Here is a 6,000-nt window from a genome sequence, read left to right as displayed (position 1 = left end):
TTCATTATAAGGGTGTCAACATACACCTGCGTCAGACGTACACTTTTGTAGCATCTCACTTTGGTTGCGTCGTGTCATAAACGTACCGTTAAACGAAGTTTGAAACTTCGTTTCAAAACACATCTTCAGATCAAAAACACATCTTGAGATCCTTGCATTCGGATGTGTGCTCCATTCAAGCTGTGTTTAAATGCAAGAACGTGTTCTCATCTTGTGATATCTGCTCTTAGTAAGTGTGGTTTGTTCTCTGTCTGTATAAGCTGCGCATTGCCTATACAGCAAGTTTCGCTTACTGCCCCCTGGAGAAAACAGGTGGTACTACAAGCTTGAAATGCTCAGATATAAGAAATATTCGGTCAGGGGAACTTTAACGCATTATATTTGATATAATTAACCGCTCCGAATTAACGCGTAACTTCATCGTCAGCCCTAGTATTTTCAAAATCAGGTTGATGCTTTCAATCAATTCTGATGCAAAATAAAGCTTTTAACATGGTTGTCTGATCAGCTGTTTAAAAGAAACTTCCAGGTTCAATTCAAGATTGCTCTATCGACAGCCTCAGTTTGTAAAATGTAAATAAAAGGTTTATTAAAAATGTAATAAAAATATGTTTACAGTAATGCACTTACAATAGAAGCCTATGTGGCTAGATTGGGACAATTTCTTTGCTAAAATATTTTATTTATTCTAAAGTCGATCATTTGCATAATGATCATAATAATTTAATATTTTTACATTTTTATTTTATAAGTATTTTTCTATTATGTTATCATATATTTTAATTATAATATATAAAATATCCTATATATATTATATAATTTATTATTATAGAATTCTGTATAAATTTAATATTTATTTATTTGAAAAGAAATCTGTTTTATTTAAACAATATTTATACAAATATTTGTTACATATTAAAATTTAAATTAATAAATGCCTGTATTTGATTTTATAAAAGGTAGTCATATAAATAATATATTTATATATAAATAACTAACCATATTTAAAATGGTTTATATTTCTAGGAATGCATTACAAAATTATAATGTTTATATATATATATATATATATATATGTATATGTGTGTGTGTGTGTGTGTGTGTGTGTGTGTGTGTGTGTTTAATATTAAAATGATAATGTTTTTTATTTATATTATAGTATATATTATAAGTTATTATGATATGGTCATTTTAAATTATATTTATTACTTGCTCAATTAAATACAATTTTTGGCATTATGTTTAAAATAGTATTATAAAAAATAATATTGAAATTATTATATAGTCATTTTAAGTTGAATTTATTATATGTAATCTTTGGCATTACATTTACAATAGTTTAATTATTTTATTGTACAAGGTGTTATTTTATAAATTATTGATTAGTGGTGACCTTCACCTGCATCTATATTTTAATCTCCCACTCATGGCATCATTTTATTGCAGCTATACATATAAATCTGCTTCTATAGTTCATATATGCATGATTGTAGCTATTCTGCAACTTGTCACCCTCCCCTCTTTTTCTCACAATGGTTCATTCCATGAACCTGCTTCTTCAGCCCATGTGTGGTGTATTGGTTCACTGTACCTTTAAGAGGAGGGGAGCCTGATGGCAGTGTGGGGGTTTGTATGAATATCAGATGAGCTCCGTTTGTGCCATGCGGACCTACACACACACGCGCACACACACACACACACACACACACACACACACACACACACACACACACACACACACACACACATACATACACCACGCTGGCCAGCCATAGGCTGTTGCAGACTATTTCTTCTATAGATAAGCAGAGAAAGGAAGAGAAAGATGAAAATGTATATCACAGAACAGAAGAGGGAAGACAAGGCTGCATAAGACGGCTGAGAAGATAGAAAGAGGGTGGTAGTGCAGACAGCAGCAGCCTCGGCAGGTATGTGGCATTGCTCTAACGTTGTCATGTGTGGTTTGAGACTGTCCTTTATTTGTCTCTAGAGTTTAACGACTGATCCATTACGAGAGGAGTCACAAATCTGCTCTTGTTTCATTGTGAAAATCTGACTTATATTGACAATGTGAGGTTTGCTTCAGGGGATGCTTCAGATAAAGGCTGCATAAAACATTGCACATTTTCTTCCCCCTAACACTGAAGCTCCAGTTTCTATTGCATTGAAACAATCAATATTTACAAGGCACTTTTTATGTTCTAATATTCACAGAGCGAGAGACAGACAGGCAGAGAGAGGGAGACAGACGCATTGACACTGTTTGGTGAGCACAGCGTGTCTTGATGCATGGCTGCTGTGGATTTTAATGTACTGTAATGGACTCTTGATGCGTGTGAGCTATATGAAGAGATGATGTGCTCTGAGCTGCTATAAGTGTGTGTATAGTGGACTGATGGGATGTGGCAACTATCTCCATCATTTTATGGACTGCAGAGAGAGTGAGACAGATAAAGTGATCAGAGAGGCTAAAATATTTCCTCGGCAGACAAACATCATAGAGGACCAAAAGAGACATATGAAGCTGTACAGGTTAATAAAGGTGCCTTTGACAGTACAAGTAGATTTCTAGGAATTTAGAGTGAAACAAGGAGCAATTGGACAAAATAACCCATCCAGATGTGGTGGGGAGAGATCATCATGGGAATATCATACTGGTTAACCCATTTGTTGACAAAGACATGATTAGATAAGACCGGAGAGAAAATGATATTGAAGAAAAGAAAATGACAAGACGACATGATGACATGAGAGGAGGTTGATTGAAACAAGATTGAATCCATGGAGAAAGGGATGAACGGATGAAGGGAAAAGACAGGAGATAAACCAGTGCAGTCGTTCCACCCGACCAATTATTAAATGGCAAATAATAAAAAGAAAAAATGGCAAATTGCATAATTGAACAAATGATAGTGTATATTTCCCTTCATGCCCCAAGCAGTGCCAAACAAATCACAATTGATCATTTTAAATGACAGTTCAAGGCATAGTTCACCCCAAAATACAAATTCTGTCATTATTTACTCACCCTCAATGTGTTTATAACCCATATGACCCATATTTTTGGTTGAACAATCCCTTTAATTCCACAAAAAAGAAGGAGTCATACGTACGCATGTTTCTATGGGGTTGCCGACTACGCCATAATTGATGTTTCAAAATGAGATCTCAAAAGATTTGAAATGAATCATAAATGTTCGCTTTCTTTTTCAGTTTACATGATGTCTCTGTCTGGAATTCTGTGACTTTATTAAGTAAATATGACTAGGGCAATGTCCAGACTAATTAACACTTTAAACACTGAGGGTGTTTTTAAAGATTATCCTGTTTCAGTTACATACCCAAATTTAAATGATTGTAACTCCATCAGACTCCAAAAAACATAAACAAAGAGGGTCGTGTTTGGTATAATTTTAATGAAAAATGGAGTCGCGAGTTCGAATCCAGGGCGTGCTGAGTGACTCCAGTCGGGTCTCCTAAGCAACCAAACTGGCCCAGTTACTAGGGAGGGTAGAGGCACATGGGGTAACCTCCTTGTGGTCACGATTATTGGTTCTCGCTCTCAATGGGGCACGTGGTAAGTTGTGTGTGGATTGCGGAGAGTAGCATGTGCCTCCACATACTGTGAGTCTCCGCGGTGTCATGCACAGCGAGCCACGTGAAAAGATTGTGCTTATTGACTGTCTCAGAAGCAGAGGCAACTGAGACTTATCCTCCGCCACTTGGATTGAGGTGTGTAACTGCACCACCGAGGACCAACTAAGTAGTGGGAGTACATTCCAAATTCAGGAGAAAAGGGTATATATATATATATATATATATATATATAAGAAAACTTTTCAAATGTTTTAATAATATAGATTATGATAAATTCTGAGACTCTCTGCCTAAGAAACTGCTGAAAAAAAAAAAAAAAATAGCCAAAAATGTATTTCTTGTGTATTTTTCTGATTTGACAGTGTATAGCATTACAAAGATGCAGCATATAAGTTACACCTGTTTATATTTAACATGTACAGAATGTCTATATTTTTGTCTGAGTAAAACAAATAGGCTGGTTGTATTCTACTCTTTGAGAGCTTTCCAACGATGTATGACAAATGGCGGGACTTTGATCAGTTTGATGCATTTACAGATTACAATAATATGTACAGTGCAAAATAATTAATCAGTTATCAAAACTAAACACTTCTGATTTGTCTGCAGATTTCAAAGTGCTGTTCACTTTTGGTCATGCCTGCATCCATTGTAAAGTTTAGCTTCTAAGATTTCAAATGATGCCTATTTTGTGTTTGTCAAGACTATAGTTATTATCTGAGTTTAAAGGGTTAATAAGTGTAAAACATCATTTTCCAAAGTATGCCGTTTCATTTTTTTTTTGAAAGTCTGTTTTCAGTGGAAGAAAACGCTGTTCTAGTGTGGACGCGAGGCGTAAACTTAACCTAATCTATTCGTTTTCAAATGTAAACACATTAGTGTGGGAGTGGCCTAAAATTACAATAAAGGTGAAGATCATATAAAACAATCTTTTGAAATATAAGTTCACCCCAGTCCATCAATATTGACAATGTCTTTTTTCTGTTAGATTTTCATTGGAATTATTGTAAATTTTTCTGCTACATTATTCAGTAAACTAGTTAATAATACAATTTTTATCACACATTAGGCTAACATTTTTATGAAATAGTTTTTCTTACTACTCTCTTTTATAATTGAGTTTTGTGCTTCTTTACACATGTAATCAGGGCCGATTCTAGTTATATGCAATGTAAGTGGCCACTTGGGGCCCCACAAAGCAATATTGTTTTTTAAATATATTTATTACTATTTTTTTACTAAAAGTTGCAAGCTGTTAATTTGTTTAATTTTTTTGTGTAGTTAATATATTCCAATGTTAGGTTAAGTGTTTAAAAATTTGTTTTAGACTGTATTGTGGTGTCATTCAGGGGTGGGTCTGGATCCCAGCGATGGGACCGCTCCACGTAGGATTTCGCTTGGGGCCCCCCATATGCTCATAAAGGGCCCTAAATGAAAGGGGACTTCCAATCAGTTCCACATAGTAGGCTATAGATGATAAATATGCAACTGATTATCCACTGTTTTTGCTAAATTAAATTGCATGATTTATTATATGTAACATGGCAGTTCCAAGATGAAATGTCCACTGTGTGGCGCAAAAAGCGTGTTGAATTCTCTCGCAGACAGATGAGGTGTTTCAGGTAAATACGCTCACGTTTAAAATCCACATAACATACCACCCTACCCTAAACCTTAAACCTAACAGATGCTGTCATTAAAAGCAAAGTGTGACATAAAATATGCAATTGTTGAAGCAGTCACATAAATTTGTGGCGCTTCTATGACACTTTCGGCTCACACGTCAACACGTTTTTGCATCGCAAGTGCAACACACTATCAATTGAGCTACTGCGCAATTTAATCACATTATATTGCTGTAGTAAAAGGGTTTGATATCATGATTGCATTGTGCGAGGAACAGGGCGAAAAGTGTTTATGAACTGATAATCTGCCGTTTTATGTGTGATTTGTGTAAAAGTGAATAAAAGTCATTGTTGTTGTAGCGCCTCCAGTGTTCATTTCCTGAAAGTGCCGTGATTCATTGAAGGAGCCACTTAAATATTTTTTAAAAATATTTAAGTTTTTTAAAAAAACAACATCTGTGCAAACCTCCATACTTCCCCTTTAAGATATTCTGAGATACTCTATACCATAAACATGCCAATGTGGCAGAGGAAGTTGATGGACGCATTAATCAAATCAAATTGCTAATTAGTGTAAGTGTAATTTTATACATTTATCATCTCAAGATTTACAAATGGTCCAAAAAAGTCCCATATTTGCTCAATCCGAGTTTATCATTACTTTCACAGGGAAGCCCATCATAACACAAGACCCGTGACACACCAACTCGACAGCATTTGTAGTTCTCTCTCTGCTCCACGAGGCACAAAGTGTTTTCTTGTTTAATCTGAGCAGTTT

The 6,000-nt window shown here is 35.1% G+C and overlaps 1 protein-coding gene across 4 annotated transcripts in view; it reads left to right on the top strand.

Annotated features, from left to right (window-relative positions):
* The first annotated feature begins 1,582 nt into the window (after window positions 1-1,582).
* The window catches only part of LOC127634164 (SRC kinase signaling inhibitor 1-like), a 63,032-nt gene continuing 58,614 nt past the window's right edge, over window positions 1,583-6,000 (top strand). For 3 of the 4 annotated variants that reach the window (XM_052113581.1, XM_052113579.1, XM_052113582.1), the window contains exon 1: window positions 1,583-1,928. The gene's annotated coding sequence lies outside the window, so the exon portion shown is untranslated. Of the gene's footprint in view, window positions 1,929-2,214; window positions 2,267-6,000 lie in introns of all 4 variants that reach the window. The other variant, XM_052113583.1, reaches the window with a different exon arrangement.

Source organism: Xyrauchen texanus, chromosome 41 (assembly GCF_025860055.1).
Source record: "Xyrauchen texanus isolate HMW12.3.18 chromosome 41, RBS_HiC_50CHRs, whole genome shotgun sequence".
Classification (NCBI taxonomy): domain Eukaryota; kingdom Metazoa; phylum Chordata; class Actinopteri; order Cypriniformes; family Catostomidae; genus Xyrauchen; species Xyrauchen texanus.
The sequence above is the reverse complement of the archived record's forward strand: the minus strand, read 5'-3'. Positions and strand labels throughout refer to the sequence as shown.